Source organism: Bos javanicus, chromosome 21 (assembly GCF_032452875.1).
Source record: "Bos javanicus breed banteng chromosome 21, ARS-OSU_banteng_1.0, whole genome shotgun sequence".
In the NCBI taxonomy this organism is placed as follows: domain Eukaryota; kingdom Metazoa; phylum Chordata; class Mammalia; order Artiodactyla; family Bovidae; genus Bos; species Bos javanicus.
The window spans coordinates 24677586-24704173 of record NC_083888.1 but is presented as its reverse complement, the minus strand read 5'-3'; the positions used below and the strand labels follow the sequence as shown (position 1 = coordinate 24704173).

Sequence of the window (26588 nt, the reverse complement as noted above, 5' to 3'; positions counted from 1 at the left end):
GATTAACCTGTGGTCCTTTTCCTTCTCTTCGCTTTGTCACATTCACATGAGATCAGGCACGTTTGAGTGGGTTGCTGCTCTGTGTTCTGAGTGTAAACCTTTGGTGGTGTCATATTAATATCATAGCATATCCCATATCTAATTCATAGAGATACCACTGTCTGGTTTTCTCTCCACCAAGCTCAGGTAGTTTAATTTGTGATTTAATTTTTATTTTATATTGGAGTAGAGTTGATTTCCATTGTTTTGTTGATTTTATATGTACAGGAACTTGGTTTGATTTTACATATACGTATGGAGAAGGAAATGGCAACCCACTCCAGTATTCTTGCCTGGAAAATCCCATGAACAGAGGAGGCTGGTGGCTTACAGTCCATGGGGTCGCAAAGAGTCGGACACGACTAAGCGACTTTCTTTCTTTCTAGGGAAAGGGAGAGAGCAAACTAGCCAAGATGGTGCGCTCAGGCTCTTTCACCCCACAGCCTCTTGCTCTGGGCTCCACGTTTTGTAAATAACGATTATGTAACAGCTGAGATCACTTATAACGCTGGGCATGTGTGTCACGAGGTACTCGCTTGGCCATGGGCTACGTTCTGTACTGGAAAGCCCTTGCGGTTGTACGAGGTTATGTTATGGCTGCTGCGCCAGCCAGGAGAGAATAAATGTGTCTGCAGTTTCTACAGCTCCTCGTGTCTTCTGGCAGCTCCCCTCTCGTGCCTTGCCTACCATGGGTTCAACGAACGGCATTCAACGAGCAGAGATACAGCGAAACTGTTGGCACCGTGAGCAGGATCGGCAGGACAGGAGAGGTATACCTACTCTTTTTCCATTTTTTTCTCGTATAGGTTATTACAGTTTTTTTTAGTAGAGTTCCTGATTGTATTCAGTAAGTCCTATGTGATTATCAATTTGATAAATATTGGTGTGTATATGTTCATCTGAAACTCTTAATTTACCCCTCCCTCTCAGCTTTCTCTCGATGATCATAATTCGGTTTTCTCAGTCTGAGAGTCTGTCTCTGTTCTGTACCTCAGTTAATCTGTATGAATTTACAGATCCCACTTGTATATGATATGCTATTTGTCTTTTTGTCTCTGACTTACCTCAGTATGAAAATTCTTCAGACCGTCCATGCTGCCGCAAATGTCATCATTTTTTCTCTTTTATGGCTGAGTAGTATTCAGTTGTATGGTTGTATCACGGAGTCTTCATTTTTCTTCAGTGGACGTTTTGGTGGATTCTGTGTCTCAGCTGTTGTAAATAGTACCACTCTGAAAATCGAGGGGCACATGTCATTTCGAATGATGAATTTCTGCAGATCTAAGCCTGGGAGTGGGATTGCAGGGTCATAAGATAGCGCTCTGTTTAGTGTTTCCGGGAACCCCCATGCTGTTCTCCACAGTGGTTCACCATTTACATTCCCACCAAGACTGCATGGGGATTCCCTTTTCTGTACATGCTCTGCAGTATTTATTCTTTGTAGAGCTTTTCAGTGATGGCTGTTGTGACCAGTGTGTGGTGACACCTCACTGCAGTTTTGATGGCATTGATCTGATAATTGTTGGTGTGGAGTATCTTTCCATGTGCTCGTGTTATTTCACACCTTGTGAGTACAGTTTACCTCTTGAAACTGGCTTCTTGAAAGGTGGCTCTGTTTGGAATTCCTCTCCGATGATTTACCGCAGGACGTTTCTCGAGTCAGGAGTCATTCACAGCCCTGTTGGACTTCTGACTATTAAGAGACCTTCAGCACCTGTTTCGTGGTGTGTCTATTAATCTGAGCCAGCTAATTGCTCCCTGCCTCCTCTCAACTTTCTTTTTTGGTACCTGTGAGATTCTTTTCTAAGTATGTGAGGCTGTTTCTCTTTTGTAAAAAGTTCATTTTTATCCCGCCAAAATGATATCCTACGATAACTGTCTTTCCTGTTTCACTTACTTCACTTAGTGTCATCACCTCAAGTGTTCCTCCCTAAAATGGCATTATTTCATCCTATTAATTTCTGAGTAATATTACATTGTATATATGCATCCCATCTTCTGTATCCATCCATCTGTCCTTCCACACTTAAGTTGCTTCCCTATCTTGGTTAATGTACCTAGTGCTGCCATGATCATTCGGTTGCAGTTATTTTTTTAAATTTTGGTTTTCTCCAGATCTACATCTAGGCATGGGATTGCTGGGTCACTTCATACTTCTATGTTTTGTTTTTTAAAGAACCTCCATAAGGTTCTCCCTAGTGGATGTACCCACTTACATTTCCCTGCCACATTGGGAGGTTTTCTTCTCTCCACGCCATCTGCAAATTTTATTGTAGATTTTTTGAGATGGTTATTCTGATTGATGTGAAGTGATACCTCATTGGGCAACTGAATTGCCTTTCTCTAAGAACTAGTGAGACTGAGCATTTTTTCTTGCGCTTTATGGCCATCTCTGTGTCTTCTTTGGAGAAATGTGCATTTAGATCTTTGGCAATTTTTTATTGGATTGTTTGTTTTTTGACTCTGTGATGCACAAATTCTTTGTATGTATTGGAGATAAATTCCCTGTGGGTATCTTCGTTTGCAGAAAAACATCTACTTCTGCTTTATTGACTACACTCCAGTTTTCTGAGACTAGTTCCAAAAAAACATTTACTTCTGCTTCATTGACTATGCCAAAGCTTTTGACTGTGTGGATCACAGCAAACTGTGGAAAATTCTTAAAGAGATGGGACTACCAGACCACTTTGCCTGCCTCCTGAGAAATCTGTATGCAGGTCAAGAAGCAACAGTTAGAACTGGACATGGAACTACAGACTGGTTCCAAATCGGAAAAAGAGTACGTCAAGGCTTTGTATTGTCACCCTGCTTATTTAACTTCTGTGCAGAGTACATCATGTGAAATGTGGGGCTGGATAAAGCACAAGCTGGAATCAAGATTGCTGGGAGAAATGTCAATAACCTCAGATATGCAGATGACACCACCCTTATGGCAGAAATCAAAGTAGAACTAGAGCCTCTTGATGAAAGAGGAGAGTGAAAAAGTTGGCTTAAAACTCAATATTCAGAAAACTAAGATCATGGCATCCAGTTCCATCACTTTGTGGCAAATAGATGGGGAAACAATGGAAACGGTGACAGACTTTATTTTGGGGGCTCCAAAATCACTGCAGATGGTGACTGCAGCCATGAAATTAAAAGATGCTTGCTTCTTGGAAGAAAAGCTAGGACCAACCTAGACAGAGTATTAAAAAGCAGAGACATTAATTTGCTAGCAAAGATCTGTCTAGTCAAAGCTATGGTAGTCATGTATGGATGTGAGAGTTGGACTGTAAAGAAAGCTGAGGGCTGAAGAATTGATGCTTTTGAACTGTGGTATTGGAGAAGACTCTTGGACTGCAAGGAGATCCAACCAGTCCATCCTAAAGAAAATCAGTCCTGAATATTCATTGGAAGGACTGATGCTGAAGCTGAAACTCTAATACTTTGGCCACCTGATGCAAAGAACTGACTCATTGGAAAAAACCCTGATACTGCTAAAGATTGAAGGCAGGAAGAGAAGGGGACGACAGAGGATGAGGTGATTTGATAGCATCACCGGCTCAATGGACATGAGTTTGAGCAAGCTCCAGGAGTTGGTGAAGGACAGGGAAGCCTGGCGTGCTGCAGTCCATGGGGTCGCAAAGAGTCAGACACGACTGAGTGACTGAACTGACTGATCTTCGTTTGCTAGAATTTTTTCCATTCTGAGGATTGTCTATCACTGGTGGTATCATTTGCTGTGCAAATGCTTTTAACGTTTATTAGGTCCCATTTGTTTGTTTTTGTTTATTTTTCCTGATTCTAAGAGGTAGATGAAAAAACTTGCTGCATTTTATGTCAAAGTGTATTCTGCTTTTTTCCTTAAGAGTTTCATAGTATCTGTCCTTTAATTTAGACCTTTAATCTATTTGCAGTTTATTTTTGTGTATGTTAGGGAGTCATCTAATTGCATTTTCATTTTCATTGCAAAGGAATCTGCCCAGCGTCCTCCACAGTGGCTGCTTCCAATCTCCATTCCCTCGATCTGTGTGGGAGGGTTCCCTTTGCTCTACACCCTCTACACCCAGCGTTTATTGTTTGTAGAGTTTCTGCCTATGGCCATTCTGACCTGTGTAAGGAGATACCTCATTGAAGTTTTGATTTGCATTTCTCTCACATTTGCTGATGTTGACATCTTTTCATGTGTTTTTTTTTTTTTTTAAACAGTGTCAGTTAAACTTACTGAAACTGGCTTCTTGAATGCCTGCCGTATTTTGGATATTTTCCTATGACCTTGCCTAGGACATTTCTTGATAGGGGTGTCTTATACTTACAGTCCCGCAGACCTGTTGAAAATTTAGTGCCCGTGAGCAATGGTTTCAAAGCTGTTGTTATGATAAGTGGCCACGAGGTGGCAGCATGTCTTTATGCCCAACTCTGGTTACTGGGGGAACCAGAGCCTTGGGGAAAGTCCTGTTCCTAGATTGTCAGTTAGGGTGGAAAGTGCCAAAAGAAACACCCAAGGCTTGTGTCCCATTCCTTCTTCCTTCCTTACCCCTGTCCCCTGGACACATCCCAGTTGCTGCAACACCACTCTAGGGAGTGTGCTTTCATCCATAGGTGGGATGACCCTAAGGAAGGAGGCTGGAGGTGGGAACCCCAACACCAGGAGACATCGAACCCATATCTTTTCAAAACTCTTCCAGCCCAGAGGCTCCACCTCCTTTGGGTGCAGTAGGAGTAGTTTCACTGCATGTGGAGGCTGTGGGCTGATGCAGAGGGGAAGAGGCTCACCAGGGCCATGCGGCAGGGCTCATTGGCTGGCACACCTTCCCCAGCTCAGCTCCATCAGCCCCATAACAGTCCATCCTTGGGAAACAAGCCTGCCCAGGCTTCAGGGATACGACAGCAGCCCAGGTCCCCAAGGCCTGAGGGGAATAGAGTTGGCATTCACTCTTTGTGATTTGTATTTTGTATTGGTATGTAGGTGACTTACAGTGTTGTAGGGTCTGTCTGTTTTTGTTTTAGGTGGACAGCAACATGATCCACTTGTGCATAGACGGGCACATGTGCTTTTTCGGGTTCTTTTCCCGCATGGTTTGTTATGCAGTGTTGAGTAGGGGTCCTCGTTGATTATTTATAAAGAATAGTGTGTGTATGTGTGTATGTTCATCTCCACCAGCTCATTTCTCTCTGCCCACCACCTTTCGCTTTTGGTAACTATAAGGGGCTTTGCTATGTTGTGAGGCATTTCTGTTAAAGAAGTTCATTTGCATCCATTGTTATAATTCAGCACTAAGTGACGTCATATGACATTTGTCTTTGCCTCACGTCACTTAGTGTGATCGTCTCTACTTCCTTCCTTGTTGGTGGACATGGCATGATGTCACCCTTAGTATGATGAGTAATAACGCGCTGTGTGCGTGTACCCCATCTTGTTTATCCATTTATCTGTCCTTATCCACTTAGGTTGCTTCCATGTCTTGGCTGTTGTACATGGTGCTGCCATGAACATCGCATGCAGCTGTCTTTTAAAATAACGGTTTTCTCTGAATCTATGCCCAGGAATGGGATTGCTGGGTCCCGTGGTACTTCTCTCCTTAGTTTTTAATGAACCTTTCTTCTTTTCTCCTTCATGGATTTACTGACTTTCATTCCCACCAACAGGGAGGAGGGTTCTTTTTCTTTCATACCCTCTCCAGCATTTATTGTAGATTTTTTGATGCTGACCATTCTGACCCTTGTGAGGCGATACCACATGGTACCTCTTACCCACAGTTCTCTAATACTTATGGATGCTGAGCATCTTTTCATGTGCTTCAGGCCACCTCTATGTCTTCTTTGGGAAAATGTCCACTTAAATCTTGTGCCCCTTTTTCACTGGGTTTTTTCATTGATGTTGAGGTGCATAAATTGGTTGTACGTCTTGTAGGTAAATTCCTTGTGCGTGTCTTTGTTTACAAATATTATTTCCATTATGAAGTTTGTCTGTTTGTTGTGTTTCTGGTTTCCTCTGTTGTGCCAATACTTTTAAGGAGAATTAGGTCCCATTTATTTATTTTGGATTTACTTTTCATGATTCTAAGAGGTGGGTCAAAAAAGGACTTGCTGCGTTTTATGTCAAAATGTGTTCTGCTCTTTACCTCAAGAGTTTCACTGTATCCATCCTTTTCTTTAGATCTTTAATCTATTTGGAGTTTACTTTTGTGGGTGCATCAGGGAGTATTGTAGTTGCATTCTCACTAACGCTTCTTATAAAACCTGCACACCATTCTCCACAGTCGCTTTTACTAATTTACCTTTTCATGAAAAGTGTAGGATGGTTCCCTTTCCCCCACACTTTCTCTAGCATTTATTGTTTGTTGACTTTTGGACAATGATGATTGTGAACCATGTGAAGAAATACCTCATTATAATTTTGATTTGCATTTTTCTAATATTTAGTGATCTGGCATCTTTTCATGTGATTTTTTAAAAGGATGTGAGTTAAACCACCACCTGAAATTGACCACTTAAACTCCTGCCTTGTTTTGAATCGATGAAAAAGAATTGTCCTAACTCCTAAGACATTCCTTGAGGACATGTGTTTTTTTTACTTACAGCCCCCTTGATCCTTGTAAACATTAAGTGCCCAGCGCCACTGCTTTCCATGGTTTGTTACGGAAAAAGGCCACAGAGGAGCAGCGCTTCTTTATGCCTCACTCTTCTTTTTTTCCCCTTAATTTCCTATTATTTTATGTTGGAAGATAGTTGCAGAATTCCCCATCTTCTGTATCCTTTCATCTGCCCTACTGCTGTAGCCACGCGTTCCGGGAAACAAACTTACTCAGAAGGACAATGCAGATAGCGGAGTGCAGTTTATTTCACCGGCGGGCCCAAGGCGGAGTCTCCTCTTAGCCAAGGACCCAGACCAGTTTTTGTGAAAACCTTATATACCCTAAACATACGTGCCCAAATCCACCTCCCCAAAATTCCCTGAAACTAGTCTGAACAAAGGAAAATAAAGATACAATCAAAGTTAACCGTGATTCATAAGCCTTAAGCCTAGGTAGTTAACAGTGGACAATTATCAATAGGCTTGTGGTCATACCAATAAGCATAATAGAATGTATGATTCCATTAGGTTACACAGATAATTAGTGTATTCTTTTAGGAAATGGAGAGCCCTGGGGCTCTTCCTTCCGGGGGCCTGGTTTTCCAGTTGGTATGTCGTTTCCATAGCTACTGGGCATATAGCTCAGAGTCCACAGTCTGGCCCGAGATGGAGTCCTGCTTTCAAGATGGAGCCTTTCCTCCTTCACTACTTCAATTAGCTTGCTTCTGTGTCTTGGCTAGTGGGACCAAGAGCTAGGGTTACCCTTGTCTTTTAAATTTTAGATTTTCTCTGAATTTTTTCCCAGGTATTGGCTTGCTGGGTCCTAAGGTTACTTCTATGATGTTGACATCTTTCCTTGTGATTTTTTAAAGAGTGTGAATTAAACTTACCCTTGAAATTGGCTTCATAAATGCCTGGCTCATTTTGAATTCTTTTTCGATGACCACGTCTAAGACATCTTCGAGGGCATATGTTTTATGCTTCCAGCCCCTGGATTCTTGTGAATATTAAATATCCAGCCGCACAGTTGTTCATGGTGTTGTTACAGGCAATGGCCACAAGGTGGCAGCACCTCTTCATACCACACATTTCATTTTATTTTTTTCCTATAATTTCCTTGTTACTTTACATTGGAATAAAGTGGATTTCTGATCTTTTGTTTGTTTCAGGTGTACAGGATCTCTATTCAGTTATACATAGACATTTATCTGTTATCTTTTGGGTTCTTTTCGCATTTAGGTGATTGCTGCTGCTAAGTCGCTTCAGTCGTGTCTGACTCTGTGCGACCCCATAGACGGCAGCCCACCAGGCTCCCCCGTCCCTGGGATTCTTCAGGCAAGAACACTGGAGTGGGTTGCCATTTCCTTCTCCAATACATGAAAGTGAAAAGTGAAAGTGAAGTCGCTCAGTCGTGTCCGACTCTTAGCGACCCCGTGGACTGCAGCCCACCAGGCTCCTCTGTCCATGGGAGTTTCCAGGCAAGAGTCCTGGAGTGGGGTGCCATTGCCTTCTCCGTTAGGTGATTGCAGTTTGTTCAATAAACCTCCCTCTACATTTTAGTAGTTGCTGTGGATCATCTTCTTTATATGTATCAACATGTGCATGTTAATTCCAAACTCTTAATTTATCCGGCCTATATATCTGGAGGTTGGCGTCTCTGCAAGGGGCAAGAGGCACTCCAGGTCCATTTTGTAGGCACACTGCCTGCTACATGCTCCCAGCTCCCTCAGCCCCAGGACACTCCAGCCCAGGAACCCAAGGCAATTAGGCTCCAGGGATGTGACACTAGTCCATGTCATTATGGCCTGAGGGGAGTAGTCATTTTTTAAAAATGTTTTTATCCTATAATTTGACTTGCATTATATTGGTAAGTTACATTCTTGTGGGACCTTTGTTTTTTCTTTTTCAATCTAATGCAACTTGATCCAGTTCTCCATAGATGTATATATCTTGTTTGGGAGGGGGGGTATTTTCCCACGTGGGTTATTACAGAGTTGCATAAGTTTCCTTGTGTTACACAGTGGGTCATGGTGACTTATTTTACAAATAGCAGAGTGCATATGTTGATCTGAAGCAACTCATTTCTCCCTGACCCACATCATTCTTTCTTGCTTACTAGAAGTTTCTTTCCAAAGTCTGAGAGGTTGTGTCTCTTTGGGAAAGAAGTTCATTTGTATCCATTTTTAGATTACCCCTAGAAGTGATATCCTATGATACTGCTTCTCCGTGTCTCCTTTACTTCATTTGGAATGACCATCTCTACTTTCTTTTCTATGGCTGGACTTGGCATTATTTCCTACTTCTTTATGGTTGAGAAATACTGCATTTTGTAAATGTACCCCAACTGTATTCATTCATCTGTATTTTCTACAATTAGCTTGCTTCCCAGACTTGGCCATTGTACCTTGTGGGGCCAAGATTTCAGGGGTGCCCCTGTCTTTCAGATTTTGGAATTACTCCAGAAGTATGTCCAGGCATGGGATTGCTGGGTCCTAAAGGTCCGTCTAGTCAAGGCTGTGGTTTTTCCAGTGGTCATATATGGATGTGAGAGTTGGACTGTGAAGAAGGCTGAGCACTGAAGAATTGATGCTTTTGAGCTGTGGTGTTGGAGAAGACTCTTGAGAGTCCCTTGGACTGCAAGGAGATCCAACCAGTCCATTCTGAAGGAGATCAGCCCTGGTATTTCTTTGGAAAGAATGATGCTAAAGCTGAAACTCCAGTACTTTGGCCACCTCATGCGAAGAGTTGACTCATTGGAAAAGATTCTGATGCTGGTAGGGATTGGGGGCAGGAGGAAAAGGGGACAACAGAGGATGAGATGGCTGGATGGCATCACTGACTCGATGGACATGAGTCTGAGTGAACTCCAGAAGTTGGTGATGGACAGGGAGGCCTGGCGTGCTGCGATTCATGGGGTCGCAAGGAGTCGGACACAACTGAGCAACTGAACTGTACTGAAAGGACTTCTATGTTATTTTTTAAATGAAACTTCATACGTTATCCCTACTGTATGTACCTAGGTACATTGTGATCAACAGTGCAGGGGGGTTCTTTTGTTTCCACATCTTTTCTAGCATTCTTTTTTAAAAAATGATTTTACTCGTTTCTCTTTGGTTGCTGAGCTCAGGCTTTCTCTGTCTGCAGCAAGCGGGGGCTGCTCTCTAGTTTCACTGGGCAGGCTTCTCACTGCAGAACGTGGGCTCTAGAGCTCCCACCTTCAGGAGTTGCATTGCAAGGGGTCAGTGGTTGTGGTTCAAGGGCTCTAGGGCACAGGCTCAACAGTTGTGGCACATGGGCTTGGCTGCCCCATGTATGTGGGATCTTCCCAGACCAGGGATCCAGTTCGTGTCCGCAGCACTGGCAGGCTCATTCACTGGACCACCAGCGAAGGCCCAGCCTTTATTCCTTAAGATGGTTTGAGATGGCCGTTCTGACCAATGTGAGTGCTTAGCTCACTGGACTTTGATTTGCATTTTTCTAATAATTAGTGATGCTGAGCACATTTTCATGTGCCCAAGTGCAATCTGTAGGCCTTCCTTGGATAAATATCCTTTTTGATCTTTAGTCCATTTCTTTCTTGGATTGTACTTATTTTTGATATTCAGTTGCTCGAGCTGTTTGTGTGTTTTAGAGAGGAATCCCTTGTGGGTATCTTTCTTTCCAAATATTTCTTCCTATTTTGAGGGTTGTCCTCTCTCTTGTTTAGTGTGTTTTTGGTACACAAATGCTTTTATGGTTAATTTGGTCCCATTTTCTGATTTGTGTTTTATTTTCCACTATTTTAAGAGGTGGAGCCACAAAGAGTTTGCTGCATGTATGTCAAATCATATTCTGTTTATATTTTTTCCTCAATAATTTCATAGTATCCGTCTTTGCATTTAGGTATTTATACTATTGGGGGTTTATTTTGTGTAGAGTGTTAAGGAGTTTTCTAATTTCATTCTCCTTCCCATGGTTGAAGGAACCCTCACAGAGCCTTCTTAATGGCTGTTAACCAATCTACATCTCAAGCACGGGTGGAAGAGTGTTCCCTTTGTCTCCATACCCTCTCCAGCACTTCTCATTTGTGCAGATTTTGGCAATAGTTATTCTGACCAGTGTGATGTGATATCTGGGTGTAGTTTATATTTACTGTTCTTTAATGTTTAGCGATGTTGACATTGTTTCGTAAGATTTTTTTTTAAAGGGTGTGAGTTAAACTTACATCTTAAAATAGGCTTTTTTAATGCCTGCCTTGTTTTGGATTTTTTTTCAATGATAACCCCTAGGACATTTCCTGAGGGCAACTGTTTTTTACTACCCACCTGGATCCTTGTGAATATTAAGTGCCCAGCAGCACAACTCTAATGGAGGATGAAATGGCAACCCACTCCAGTACTCTTGCCTGGAAAATCCCATGGATGGAGGAGCCTGGTAGGCTGCAGTCCACGGGGTTGCTAAGAATTGGACACGACTGAGCGACTTCACTTTCACTTTTCACTTTCATGCATTGGAGAAGGAAATGGCAACCCACTCCAGTGTTCTTTCCTGGAGAATCCCAGGGACGGGGGAGCCTGGTGGGCTGCCGCCTATGGGGTTGCACAGAGTCGGACACGACTGAAGTGACTTAGCAGCAGCAGCAGCAGCAGCACAACTTTTCATGGGCTTCCCTCATAGCTCAGTTGGTAAAGAATCCGCCTGCTATGCAGGAGACCCGGGTTCGATTTCCTGGGTTGGGAAGATTCGCCGGAAGGGATAGGCCACCCACTACAGTAGTCTTGGGCTTCCCTTGTGGCTCAGCTGGGTAAAGAATTCGCCTGCAGTGTGGGACACCTGGGTTCGATGCCTGGGTTGGGAAGATCCCTTGGAGAAGGGAAAGGCAATCCACTCCAGTATTCTGACCCGGAGAATTCCATGGACTATATAGTCTGTGGGGTTGCAAAGACGGACTGAGCGACTTAGACTTTAGCAACTCTTCATACCTCTTCATAGTGTTGTTACCGGAAATGGCCACATGGTGGCAGCACTTCTTCATGCCGCACTCTTCCCCTCACCCCATGTGATTTCCTTATTTCCTATTGAACTAGAATGGATTTCTGATATTGTGTATGTTTCAGGTGTATAGAAACTCGATTTAGCTACACATAGACATTTATTCAGTCTAGCCTTCTTTTCTGCATATGGGTGATTACAGTGTGTTCAATAAAATTCTCTATGCTACTCAGTTTCTAAAGGAGATCAGCCCTGGGATTTGTTTGGCAGGAATGATGCTAAAGCTGAAACTCCAGTACTTTGGCCACCTCATGCGAAGAGTTGACTCATTGGAAAAGACTCTGATGCTGGGAGGGATTGGGGGCAAGAGGAGAAGGGGACGACAGAGGATGAGATGGCTGGATGGCATCACTGACTCGATGGACATGAGTCTGAGTGAACTCCGGGAGTTGGTGATGGACAGGGAGGCCTGGCGTGCTGCGATTCATGGGGTCGCAAAGAGTCGGACACGACTGAGCGACTGATCTGATGCTATTCAGTAGGTACTTTTTATCAACTCTTTGATATATATTAATGTGTATATGTTAATTCAAGTCTCTTAATTTATCCCGAATGTACCTGGAGGTTGGGGGCTCTCCAGATGGTCCCCAACTAGGTCCTTTTAGAAGGTCCTTTTTGGAGGCACACTGCCAGCTACGTGCTCCCAGTTCTCTCAGCCCCAGGACGCTCCAGCCTTGGGAACCAAACCAGCCAGGCTCCAGGGATGTGACACCAGCCCAGCTCAGTATGTCCTGAGAAGAACAGAGTCAGAATGTCTTTTTTGTTCTTTCTGTTTTCATCCCATCGTTTGAACTGAGTATACAGTGAATTACAATCTTGTGGGTGGTTTGTTTTTTCCGTTTCCTTCTACTACAACTTTTTCACTTCCACATAGATGTAGATATGATTTGTTGGGATGTTTTCTTTATAGGTTATTGCAGAGCATGGAGTAAGTTTCCTTGTGTTACACATTGGGTCCTGGTCACTTATTTTATCAATAGTAGTGTGCATATATTAGTCTGAAGCAGCTCATTTCTGCATGCCCCACATCTTTATATCTTGCTGACCAGAAGTTTCCTTCCTAAGTCTGCGAGGCTGTGTCTCAGGCAATAAGCTCATTTGTATCCATCTTTAGTTTATACCTGGAAATGATATCATAGGATACTTGCCTGTCTTGTCTCCCTTACTTCACTTAGGATAATTATCTCTTCTTTCTTTCCTGAAGCTGGACTTGGCATTATTTCTTACTTATTCATGGTTGGAAATATTGTATTATGTACATGTGCCCCATCCTCTGTTTCCATTCATAATTAGCTTGCCTCCCTGTGTTGGCTATTGTACCTCGTGGGGCGAAAATCATATGGTTACCCATTTCTGTTAAAATTTTCATTGTCATAACCTGGGTGCTTGGACCCCAGCCCAGTTCAGACATCAGACACAAGCCTGCTCAGGCTCCAGGAATGGGAGAACAACCCAAGTCAGGGAGGTCGGAGGGAATAAAGTAGCCATTACTTTTCTTTCCCTTTCTTTTCTTTAATCTAGTGCCGATGCTCTTTTGAAGTATAGCCAACTTGCAGTTTTGTGCTTCTCCGTGTCCAGCCAACTGATTAAGTTATGAAATATACTTAAGGCACACTTGTACTCTTTTTTACTCTTTTGACATAGTATACTGAACAAGGTTGAGTAAAGACCTGCTGAACATCAGGTCCTTGTGGAATATCTATTACAGTGACAGATTTCTATGTGTATTAGAGAAAAATATTTCTGTGACTCTGTGCGTGGAAGGAAGTCGGGAGATAATCCTTGTGGATTATCTAAATCAGATATACATTTGTATTTGAATCTCAGAGTTTCTCTTTGTGCTGTAAATTGCCTCCCCATCACCTGCTATTTTCTTCGCTGCTGCTGACTTCACTTAGCATATGATCCTTGAAGGTCCATCCTTGTGGGAAAAATTGGCATAATTTTATAATTTCAGTGGTTTTTTATGTCTGAGTAATAGTTCATTGTATACATGTATCACATTTCTTTAAGATTTAACCTGTAGATGGACTTCTTGGGTCTGTATCCTGAGTATTGGAAGTAGCACTGCAGTGAATGTTGGGGTACCTATGTGTGTCATTTTGAATGATGTTTTTTCATAATATAGGCCAGGTGTTGGTGTTAAAATCTTAGGTTTAACTCTCTTGAAATTTTTTGTTCTGCCCTATGGAGGCTGTCCCTTCAAAGTGCTGTTTCCAATGTCTATTCCCACGGAAGCCTGTAGGGGTAATCCATCATCTCCCGGCTCTCTCCCCCATTAACTGTTTGCAGACTAGATAGTGATTCTGTTAGATGGGGTATGATTTCTTCTAGTTATTTTGATTGGCATTTCTCCTGTAATTATTATGGATGCTGAGCAACTTGCCCTGTGGCCATTTGCATTTTTTTTCCCTTAAAGGATGTGAGGAAAATTTACCTGTTGCCGTTGGCTTCTTGAAAGTTGGCTATTTCTGGAATTTATTTCTACAAAACTTGCAGCAGAACCTTTCCTGAGGGCAGTTGTCGTTAACAGCCCTCCAGGTCTTGTGAATTGGAGTGGAGATGCCAGTCTGCACCAGTGGTCAAGTTGCAGTTACAGGAAATGACCACAAGGCGGCAGCACTTCTTCATACACAGCTCAGGTAGAAACAACGAGCGTTTTAGGAGTAGTTGGCTTCCTGGGCTGTGAATTAGAGTGGAATGTGCCTGAGCAAACACCCAAGGGCTTAAATATCACTACTACTTCCCCCTAAAGCTTTACTTCTCCCCTCCAGACTCGTGTCTACCTGGGGCACCGCTCCCTGCTGAGGTGCCTAGGAGGCCGCACTCTCAGGAAGGAGGCTTCAGCTGGACTCCCAGCACCTGGGCCCTGGATACTTGGTGACTTTACCTTGGCCCTTGAGGCCAGAGGATCAGGCCACCATCGTTGGGGTGCACTAGGGATTCTGGTCCCAGACAGAGAGGTTTAAGAGAGGTCTCAATGCAGGGCACCCTGCCTGACTGTGTCAGCCGCACCCTAGTCCAGCTCTGGGACTCAAGCCTACTCAGGTTCCAGGGGTCAGATAGCATCCCAAGTCAGGGAGGTTGGAGGGAATAAACTAGGCATTACTTTTCTTTCCTTTAATCTCAAGCCAATGGTATGTTGAAGTACAGTTGATTTGCAGTTTTGTGCTTGTCTGCTGTGTACAATGGACTAGTTATTACATATACATGTAGCATATTTGTACTTATCATTTTTTTTTTTTTGCCATAGAGGTTATTGAACAAGGTGGAGTAAATTTCTCAGTGATCAAATCTTTGTGGAGTATTTATTAGAGATACAGATTTATTTTGTATATATGCAAGAAACAAAGGAGTCCTTTTGGATTATCTATTACAGCTACAGATTTCTATGTGTATGTTAGAGATAAGTGTTTCTTTGTATATGTGCTTGGAGGGAAAGAAGAAAGAAAAAGGAGGAAGACAGGAGATAATCCTTGTGAATTACCTAGTAAAGATTTCTCTGGGTATGTTATAGATAGATTTCAGTGCACATGTGGAAGGAAGGAAGGAAAGAGAACTCTTGTGGATTGTATATTACAGATACTGATTTCTGTGTACACATTAGTACTTGCCTGGCCCTTCCCTTTTTTTCCTTTTTCCCAAAAGCTTTGTGTTTGAATCTTAGGGTCTCCTGTTGTGTGATAAATTGCTTCCCTTGTATGTCTTATTTTTGTGGAGAAGGGACATCATCTGCTATGTTTTTTCTATGTTGCTGAGTACACTAAATATATGATCCTCTAACATCCAACTTTGTTTGAATCAGTGGCATAATTTCATAATTTCATGACAGTTTTTCATGTCTGAGTAAGAGCCTAAGGTATATATGTACCACATTTCTTTAAGATTTAATCTCTCAGTGGAATGTTTCTTTGGTCTGTCTTGGCTGTTGGAAGTAGCACTGCAGTGAACGTTGGGGTGCGTGTGTCATTTGAATGATGGGTTTTTTTTTGTAATATAGGCTCAAGTGTGGGTATTGAAATCCTAGACTTAGTGCTTTTGAAATTTTTCATTGATGTCTGTGGAGGCTCTTTTCTAGGGGCTGTTGCCAGTTCCATTGGCAACAGTTCACCCTGATATGTTCCATTCCCGCAGAACATATCAGGGTGTTCCATCATCTCCCGGCTCTCTCCCCCATTTACTGTTTGCATACAGTCAGGGTGGCCATTCTGTCAGATGGTGATTGATCATTTGTTGTCATTGATGATTGGGATTCCTATGGTAATCATAGGTTGAGCATCTTGTCCTGGGCGATTTGGGTCTTTTATTTTATATTTTTTTCCGTAAAGGTGTGAGGCACATTTTATCTGTTCTTGACAGTCAGTTGTATTTGGAATTTATTTCTACAATACTGGCCGCAGGTCTTTTCCTGAGGGCATCTGTCATTGAGAGCCCCACTGGTCTTGTGAATTGGAGGTGCTGGGAAGCAATCATGGCCAACATGTAGTTATAGGAACTGTCCACAAGGAGGCAGCACTTATTTGTGCTCAACTGTGATTCCACACGCAACCAGAGCCTTGGGGAAAGACAGCTTCCTGGGCTCTGAATTAGAGTGGACTCTGAAGGAGATCAGCCCTGGGATTTCTTTGGAAGGAATGATGCTAAAGCTGAAACTCCAGTACTTTGGCCACCTCATGCGAAGAGTTGGCTCATTGGAAAAGACTCTGATGGTGGGAGGGATTGGGGGCAAGAGGAGAAGGGGATGACAGAGCATGAGATGGCTGGACGGCATCACTGACTCGATGGACGTGAGTCTGAGTGAACTCTGGGAGTTGGTGATGGACAGGGAGGCCTGGCGTGCTGCGATTCATGGGGTCACAAAGAGTCAGACACGACTGAGCGACTGATCTGATGCCTGAGCAAATTCCCAAGGGCATAAGTCTCAGTATTTCTTCCCCCAAAGCTCTACCCACCCACTCCAGACTTATCCCAGCCTGGGGCCCGGCTCCCTGCTGTGGGGCCAAGGAGTCTGCGCTCTCAGAAAGGAGGCTTCAGCTGGGGACGCCAGCACCAGAGGACCTGAATACTTGGTGACTTCACCTTGGTCCCCTAGGCCTGAGAGTCAGGCCACCATCTTTTGGGTGCACTCTGGATTCTGGTCACAGCCAGGGAAAACCAGGAAAAACAGGTTTGAAAGGTGTCTCATGAAAGGCACTCTGCTGGCCCCAGTCCAGCCATGGGACTCAACACCACCCAGATTCCAGGGATCAGATACTATCCCAAATTATGGAGGTCAGTGGGCGTAAACTAGGCTTTACTTTTCATTCCTGTTCTTTTCTTTACTCTCATGCCAATGCTATTTTGAAGTATAGTTGATTTGCCTTTTGTGCTTGTCGTCAGTGTACAACGGACTGATTCAGTTATGACATATACATATAGCATATTTGTACTTTTTCGGATTCTTTTGCCATAGAGGTTATTGAACAAGGTCGAGTAAAGTTCTCAGTGCTGAACATCAGCTCCCTGTGGGACATTTATTAGAGGCATAGATGTTTTGTACATGTGTAAGGAAACAAGGAACGAAAGAGTCCTTGTGGATTATCTATTACAGCTACAGATTTCTATGTATGTGTTAGAGATAAATGTTTCTACCTATATGTGTATGGTAGGAAGGAAAGAAGGCAGGATATAAACCTTGTAGATTACCTAGTACAGATACATATTTCTGTGGGTATGTTCAGTTCAGTCGCCCAGTCGTGTCCGACTCTTTGTGACCCCGTGAATTGCAGCACACCAGGCCTCCCTGTGTGGGTATGTTAGAGATACAGAATTTAGTGCCTATGTAAGGAAGGAGATAATCTTTCCAGATTATCTATTACAACTACAGGTTTCTGTCTATATGTTAGTACTGACCTCCTGATTCATCCCTGGCCTGTTTGTTTTTTTTTTTAATTCTTTGTGTTTGAATCTCAGAGTCTTTTTTTATATTGTAAAATACTTCCTGTGGATCTCTCTCTCTCTCTTTTTTTTTTTTTGCCTATAAGGGACAGCATCTGCTATTTTCTTCTTCTGTTGCTGACTTTCTTAGTTTATGATCCTCCAAGGTTCCTCCTTGTGGGAACCACTGGGATAATTTCATGGGTTTTTTTCCAAATCTGAGTAATAGCCCACTGTATAAATATACCGTATTTCTTCAAGATTTAATCTGTCGATGGAACGTATCTTTGGTCTGTGTCTTGGCTATTGGAAGTAGCCCTGCAGTGAATGTTGGGGTGCATGTGTCATTTGAATGATGGGTTTTGTAATATAGGCCCAGGTGTGGATATTAAGATCCTAGGCTTAGCTCTCTTGAAATTTTTCATTGTTGCCTGTGGAGGCTGTCCTTTCTAGAGCCTGTTGCCAATATCCACTCCCATGCAGCAAGAAGGGGGAGTCCATCATCTCTCAGCTCTCTCCATCATTTACAGTTTGCATACAGTTGGTTAACCATTCTTTCAAATGGAATTAGACTGCTTGTCATTTTGATTGGTATCCCTCCTGTAATAAATAGGGATGTTGAGTATCTTGTCCCATGACCATTTGGTGTTTTTTCCTTTTTTTTCTTTAATGGGTGTGAGGAAAATTTACCTGTCACAATTGGCTTCTTGAAAGTCAGTTGCGTCTGGAATTTATGTCTGCAGTACCTACCGTAGGGCCTTTTCTGCCAGCAGCTATATATTCTTTGCAGCCACAGATGGAGAAGCTCTATCAGTCAGCAACAACAAGACCAGGAGCTGACTGGGGCTCAGACCATGAGCTCCTTATTGCCAAATTCAGACTGAAATTGAAGAAAGTAGGGAAAACCACTAGACCATTCAGGTATGACCTAAATCAAATCCCTTACGATTATACAGTGGAAGTGAGAAATAGATTTAAGGGCCTAGATCTGATAGAGTGCCTGATGAACTATGGAATGAGGTTCGTGACATTGTTCAGGAAACAGGGATCAAAACCAGCCCCATGGAAAAGAAATGCAAAAAAGCAAAATGGCTATCTGGGGAGGCCTTACAAATAGCTGTGAAAAGAAGAGAAGCAAAAAGCAAAGGAGAAAAGGAAAGATATAAGCATCTGAATGCAGAGTTCCAAAGAATAGCAAGAAGAGATAAGAAAGCCTTTTTCAGCAATCAATGCAAAGAAATAGAGGAAAACAACAGAATGAGAAAGACTAGGGATCTCTTCAAGAAAATCAGAGACACCAAAGGAATATTTCATGCAAAGATGGGCTCGATAAAGGACAGAAATGATATGGACCTAACAGAAGCAGAAGATATTAAGAAGAGATGGCAAGAATACACAGAACTACTGTACAAAAAAGATCTTCACGACCCAGATAATCACGATGGTGTGATCACTGACCTAGAGCCAGACATCCTGGAATGTGAAGTCAAGTGGGCCTTAGAAAGCATCACTACGAACAAAGCTAGTGGAGGTGATGGAACTCCAGTTGAGCTATTCCAAATCCTGAAAGATGGTGCTGTGAAAGTGCTGCACTCAATATGCCAGCAAATTTGGAAAACTTAGCAGTGGCCACAGGACTGGAAAAGGTCAGTTTTCATTCCAATCCCAAAGGAAGGCAATGCCAAAGAATGCTCAAACTACCGCACAATTGCACTCATCTCACATGCTAGTAAAGTAATGCTCAAAATTCTCCAAGCCAGGCTTCAGCAATACGTGAACCGTGAACTTCCTGATGTTCAAGCTGGTTTTAGAAAAGGCAGAGGAACCAGAGATCAAATTGCCAACATCTGCTGGATCATGGAAAAAGCAAGAGAGTTCCAGAAAAGTATCTACTTCTGCTTTATTGACTATTCCAAAGCCTTTGACTGTGTGGATCACAATAAACTGTGGAAAATTCTGAAAGAGATGGAAATACCAGACCACCTGATCTGCCTCTTGAGAAATCTGTATGCAGGTCAGGAAGCAACAGTTAGAACTGGACATGGAACAACAGACTGGTTCCAAATAGGAAAAGGAGTATGTCAAGGCTGTATATTGTCACCCTGTTTATTTAACTTATATGCAGAGTAGTACATCATGAGAAACGCTGGACTTGAAGAAACACAAGCTGGAATCAAGATTGCAGGGAGAAATATCAATAACCTCAGATATGCAGATGACACCACCCTTATGGCAGAAAGTAAAGAGGAACTCAAAAGCCTCTTGATGAAAGTGAAAGAGGAGAGAGAAAAAGTTGGCTTAAAGCTCAACATTCAGAAAATGAACATCATGGCATCCGGTCCCATCACTTCATGGGAAATAGATGGGGAAACAGTGTCAGACTATTTTTCTGGGCTCCAAAATCACTGCTGATGGTGACTGCAGCCATGAAATTAAAAGGCGCTTACTCCTTGGAAGGAAAGTTATGACCAACCTAGATAGCATATTCAAAAGCAGAGACATTACTTTGCCAACAAGGGTCCGTCTAGTCAAGGCTATGGTTTTTCCTGGGGTCACGTATGGATGTGAGAGTTGGACGTGAAGAAGGCTGAGCGCCAAAGAATTGATGCTTTGAACTGTGGTGTTGGAGAAGACTCTTGAGAGTCCCTTGGACTGCAAGGAGATCCAACCAGTCCCTTCTGAAGGAGATCAGCCCTGGAATTTCTTTGGAAGGAATGATGCTAAAGCTGAAACTCCAGTACTTTGGCCACCTCATGTGAAGAGTTGACTCATTGGAAAAGACTCTGATGCTGGGAGGGATTGGGGGCAAGAGAAGAAGGGGACGACAGAAGATGAAATGGCTAGATGGCATCACTGACTTGATGGACGTGAGTCTGAGTGAACTCCGGGAGTTGGTGATGGACAGGGAGGCCTGGCGTGCTGCGGTTCATGGGGTTGCAAAGAGTCGGACACAACTGAGCGACTGAAGTGAAGTAAAGTACATGAACAAACACCCAAGGGCCTGTGTCTCACTACTTCTTCCCCCTGAATCTTCACCCCTTCCCTCCAGACTCATGCTTACCTGGGGCACCACCTCCCTGCTGAGGTAGCTGCTTAGAAGACTGCATCCTCAGGAAGGAGGCTTGAACTGGGGACCACAGCACCAATAGACCTGGAGTCTAGGTTACCTTTCCAGGGTTTGAGGCCAGATGGTTGACCGTACTTTGGGTGTACTAGGGACTCTGGTCCCAGTCAGAGCAAACCAGACAGTATTCAGTTAAGGACACCCTGCCCAGCTGTCTGACACCACTCCAGGGCAGTCAAGGTTTCAAGGCTGCTCAGACTTCACGGATGGGATAGCAGCACAAGTCAGGGAGGTGGGAGGAAATTAACTAGGCATTGATTTTCTTTCCTTTTCTTTAATCTAATGATAATACTATATGGGAATATAGTTGATTTGCCATTTTTGCTTGTCATCAGTATACAACCACCTGATTCTATTATGACATGTGAGTATATACAGGATATCTGTTCTTTTTTGGGTTGTTTTACGCTAGAGGTTATTGCAGAATTTCAAGCAAAGTTCCCTGTGCTGACCATCAGGTGTTTGTGGAGTATCTGTTAGATATACACATTTCTGAGTAAATGTGGCAAGAATGAAGGAAGGGGATAATCCTTGTAAATTGTCTATTACAGATATAGATTTCTGTGTATATGTTAGAGATGCAGATTTTGTGTTTATGTGGGAGGGAGGAGATACTCCTTATGGATTATCTATTGGAGATACTGGTTTCTGTGTATATAAGGAAGAAAGAAAATAATCCTTGTGGATTTTCTATTACAGATTTCTGTGTATAAGTTAGAGACACGGATTTCTTTGTATATGTGGAAGGAAGGAGGGAAGGTAGGAGATAGTCCTTATGGATTATCTATTAAAGGTACATATCCTGTATATAAGTGAAGTCGCTCAGTCGTGTCCGACTCTTTGCGACCCCATAGACTGTAGCCTACCAGGCTCCTCTGTCCATAGGATTTTCCGGGCAATAGTACTGGAGTGGATTGCCATTTCCTTCTCCAGGGGATCGTCCCAATCCAGGGCTCAAACCCGGGTCTCCCTCAGTGTAGACAGACGCTTTACCGTCTGAGCCACCAGGGAAGTCCTTCCTGTATATATGTTAGTCCCAAATTTCTAATTCATCCCTGGCCTTCACTCTTTTTTGCAGAGGGGGACTTTGTGTTCGAGTTCTCAGAGTCTCTTTTTGTGTTGTAAATTAGTTCCTTTGCAACTCTTTTTCTCCTTTAGCACAGAAGGGAGATAGGATACTATTGTCTTTCCTTGACTGGTTGACTTGGTTCGTGTAAAATTCTTCAAGGTCCATCCTTGTGGCAATAGTCCATCCCAGGAGCATAGTTTCATAATTTCAGTGGCAGTTTTTCATAGTCCATTTTATACATGTACTGCATCTTTTTTAAGCTTTAATCTGTCAGTGAACATATTTTCCTGGGTCTGTGTTTTGCTATTGTAAGTAAGGCTGCAGTGAATGTTGGGGTGCATGTGTCTTTTTGAATGGTGGTTTTTTAGATATAAGCCCATGTGAGAGTATGTCAGAGTCTAGGCTTAGTTTTTCTGAAGATCTTTTTCTAGCATGTGGAGGCTGTACTTTCTAAGGCTGTTGGCAATCTCCATTCCCACTGATAGTGTCGGGTAGGTTCCATCACTACCCAGCTCTCTCTCACATGTATTATTGCAGACTTGTGAGGATGGCCATTCTGATAGGTTGGATTTGATTTCTTGCTGTCATTTTGATTGGCATTTCTCCTGTAATAATTAGGGATGCTGGGCATATTGTCCTGTGGCAGTTTTTTTGTTTTTTTTCTTAAGGGTGTGAGGGAAATTTACCTTTTGCCATTGGCTTCTTGAAAGTTGGTTGTGTTTGCAATTTATCTCTGCAGTATCTGCTGCAGGGCCTTTCCTGAGGGTGAGCGTCTGTGTGCTGAGTCCTTCAGTCATGTCCGACCCTCTGACGCTATGAAACATAGCCCACCAGGCTCCTCTGTCCATGGGATTCTCCAGGCAAGAATACTGGAATAGGTTGCCGTGCTCTCCTCCAAGGGGTCTTCCTGACCCAGAGTTCAAACCAGTGTCTCTTATGTCTCCTGCACTGGCAGGCAGTTCTTTACCACCCTTGGAAGCTCCAGTAGAATCCTAAAAAGTCCTTAACAATTCACCTAGTCATACAGAAAGAGGTCAAGCTGTATCACCAGAGCAAACTGTTAAACCTCAAATGGAAAGGTCACACTGAGGCCTGAGATGTGGGAAGGGTCAGTAGACATGGTGGTCTCACCATGTGCCCCCTCGGTAGTAACTGTATTCGCTCAAGGAACAGCTTGTATTGGGTGGTGGAACTTGGTCCCACCACAAGCCTTCCCTTTGAAGGAAGCAGTGCACATCTTTAAAACAGCTCAAAGATGCAAAACTGAGCCCATCGCCTTGATTAACATGATAATGCATGTCCCTATCATTAGACTAAGAAGAAAGGAAATAACTAAATATTTCATAAATTCTTATCTGTGAAAAAATTGTCAAGTTGAGATGTCAAACCTAATTTATTTTACACATCTGAAAATTAAAGATTCATCCTGAATGCGCCTCATTGTTAATTGTCAGAGAAATGCAAATCAAAACTTCAGTGAGGTACCACCTCAAACGGGTCAGAAAGGCCATCATTTAAAAATGTCCAAATAACAAGTGTTGCAGAGGGTGTGGAGAAAAGGGAACCCTCCTACGCTGTTGCTGGGAATGTAAATTGGCGCAGTCACTGTAGAGAACAGTATGGCAGTTTCACACACACACACAAAAATAGCATATGATCCAGCAATCCCATCCCCAGCCATACATCCATTCAAAGCTATAATTTGAAAAGATACATGAAGTATGTGCATACCAGCTACAGATCTCACAAGAAACCTTACTCTTACATCTGAGATGTCAAATTTGTTTTCATATATTGTCTGCTATAGTTAGACTCTTGGTTCATACTCCATGTAACCACATACTGTCATAATTAAATCCAATTTGAATTTTAGCCTTATTTTTAGGATGTGGTTTCTCTCCAGCAGCTTAGGAGCATTCCCTTTTCTCCAGGTCCTGTTTCCCTGGTGTGACATTTCAAACCTCAAAAACTGTTACTTGTTGATACGAATATCAATTTAATTCTAGCTCAGTTTGAACGGAGAAGCAAAAAAAATCAGTGGGCCTATGTTTTGTTTTTTTCATGGAGAAAAATGCAACTGTTGGAAGAAAAATTACCTGCAGCTCATGTGCTGTTTGAGTCACTAATCTTTTGCAGGAATTTTATTTTCAAGTGTGATCCTTCATTCATGTAATAACAAATAACAGAATTAGAAGAAAATAATTTGAGATAATGGCTTGCTTCTACCTAGAAGATCTGAGCCAAAGGAACCAATGGAAACTATAAAAGCATGGTTTGAAACTTTTAAGAATATTTTAGGTTTGCAAATAACTAGGATGCTTGGAATTAAAACGGTATATTTTTATTCTGATAAAGAATGTACTTTTTCAAAAGGCTTCCAGTGTGGCCACCTCCTGCTGGAAGCCTGGGATGCTGGAATCAGGCCACTTGCTGTCTGTCTCTACAGGACACTGGGCTGCACTCTAAGAAGTTCCTGGATCTCCCCTGGATTCTGACCATCATGTGACCAGAGAAATTGGTAACATTGTTGTTTTGTCTGTTGAAAGTTTAAGGACACAGATCCTTTCAGTTTCCTGATGTGGGTGAAGTGTGGAGCCCAGTGATGCTTTCTTCCCGAACGAGGGTGAGCCCCCGTCCAACGGTGAGAGACCCTGCATGTGTGTGACCTGTGCCTCTTGGGAGACCAAACTAGACTAGACTAGTTTGAACCTGACCAAGTTCCGTCTACATGGCAGATTTACACTCCAAATCCTATCTGCACTGATTATGTTTGGATGAGACCGTGTGCTTTCTACAATGAGAACATTTAGACCTGACCTTGTACTCTCTGCACTGGGACATGGAGACCCGGGTGCAGGCCTGGCCTGGCCTCTGTCTGGGAAACTCCATGCCTGCATCTGAGCATCAGTGCTCAGATGTCTGGGCTCTGGGGCTGGGTGGGCTTCTCTGGGTGACCGTGCTCTCCTCTGTGTGGGCTTCCCTGGCCCTCCCGGTTGTCAGTGCTATGGTCGGGCTCCTAGTCTGTCCCCTGCCAGATTCGCCTTCCTTGGGGCTCCTGGACACCCCTCAGGTGGGCTATCTGGTAATCATTCCAATTTTCCAGCACATTCAGGTTGAGCAGGGAGGCAGGTTCACCTGGTGAATTGATTCCAGGACACAGGGATCGGGCAAAAAGTCAATGGGCAGCAGGTGAGGTTGCTGCTGTGAACTTCCAGTTGACTCTGTCTTCCAAAGAGAACAGAACTGCCCCTCGTCTTTCAGCCTGGCTCTCTTGTGTTTTCTCAACATCCTCCGTGGGACAAGAAAGACAGAGCCTGGCAGAACCGAGGTAATGTGTTCACCTCTAGCATGAGCTTTCAAACCAGCAAAAAATCACACAGAACCAAAGTGAAAACAGGAGGGGCCTGACTTCTCAGGGACAATTGAGGGGAGAGGAGATGGACCCTACACTTCTTTCAAAGGTCCCTGGAGGTCCCAGGGACCTGGCTTGTTTACACACTGGGGGGATCCACTGACCACAGTGATGGTCTCCTTGTCCTGACTGAGGGGATGTGTGATCCCAGGAGGGGTTCTGGGGACTGTGTGAGTCTCACCCCATGTGCATGGGTCAGCAGCATGTGTATAGGGAGACGACATACACACAAAGCTAAGAAAAAGGGAAGAATACATGAGCGGTTCTCTTGTGTTTGGGAATTCACACTTTACAGTATTCACTTTATACAGGCCTGTGCCTGTCTGCCTCTTTACCCCCACGAGGTTCACCCTCCCTCTGAAGACTCCTCAGGTGTCTCTACCTGGTAATTATTCCAATTCAGCAGCAGAATCATTGCTGGAAGGGAGGCAGGTTCACCTGGTGAGTTGATTGCAGGGCACATGGATCAGGCAAAAAGCCAATGGGCAGCAGGTGAGGTTGCTGCTGTGATCTCCTTCCAGTTGATCTCCCTCCTCAGCAGAGACCAGACCTCCCCCTCGTCTCCCAGCCCTGCATCTGGAGTGTTTTCTCAACATCTCAGTGGGACAAGAAAGGACCGAGCCTGCCAGAACCAAGGTAGTGTGTTCAACATTATCAAGACAGCTGTAAAAACAGTTAATATCACACAGAACCAAAGGGAGGAGACGACTTCTCTGGAACAAGTGTGGGGAGAGGAGACCAACACTACACTTCTTTCCACCATCCCAGGAGGTTACAGGAACCCACTTGTTTTCACTTTAGGGGCCCAAGCAGCAGAGACCTGGGGTCCTAACCAAGGGTCATGCGACCCCTGGTGCTGGGACTTGGGATTGTGTGGGTCTCACCCCATCCACAAGGGTCAGGAATCTTTACCTGGAAACCCCATATCTGCTCTTTACCTGCAGTGTGTCTTGTTCTTTCTGAGATATCCAACATCTGAATTGAGAGTGTTGCCCTGATTAACCTGTGGTCCCTTTTCTTCTCTTCACCTTGTCGCATTCACACGAGGTCAGGCACCTTTGAGTGGGTTGCTGCTCTGTGTTCTGGAGAATGAAAACCTTTAGAGGTGTCGCATTAATATCGTAGCATCAGATCAGTCGCTCAGTCATGTCCAACTCTTTGCGACCCCATGTATCACAGCACGCCAGGCCTCCCTGTCCATCACCAACTCCTAGAGTCCACTAAGACTCACATCCATCGAGTCGGTGATGCCATCCAGCCATCTCATCCTCTGTCGTCCCCTTCTCCTCCTGCCCCCAATCCCTCCCAGCATCAGAGTCTTTTCCAATGAGTCAACTCTTTGCATGAGGTGGCCAAAGTACTGGAGTTTCAGCTTTAGCTGAAACTAGTGTTCATTTTCTGAATGTTGAGCTCTAAGCCAACTTTTTCACTCTCCACTTTC

General features: G+C 43.6%; 1 long non-coding RNA gene across 2 annotated transcripts in view; it reads left to right on the top strand.

The window, feature by feature from the left end:
* The first annotated feature begins 565 nt into the window (after positions 1-565).
* Positions 566-26588, top strand: part of LOC133234237 (uncharacterized) — a 36097-nt gene continuing 10074 nt past the window's right edge. For both annotated transcript variants that reach the window (XR_009732072.1, XR_009732071.1), the window contains exons 1-4: positions 566-809; positions 24182-24253; positions 24997-25063; positions 25669-25783. This is a non-coding gene — a long non-coding RNA (uncharacterized LOC133234237). The remainder of the gene's footprint in view (positions 810-24181; positions 24254-24996; positions 25064-25668; positions 25784-26588) is intronic.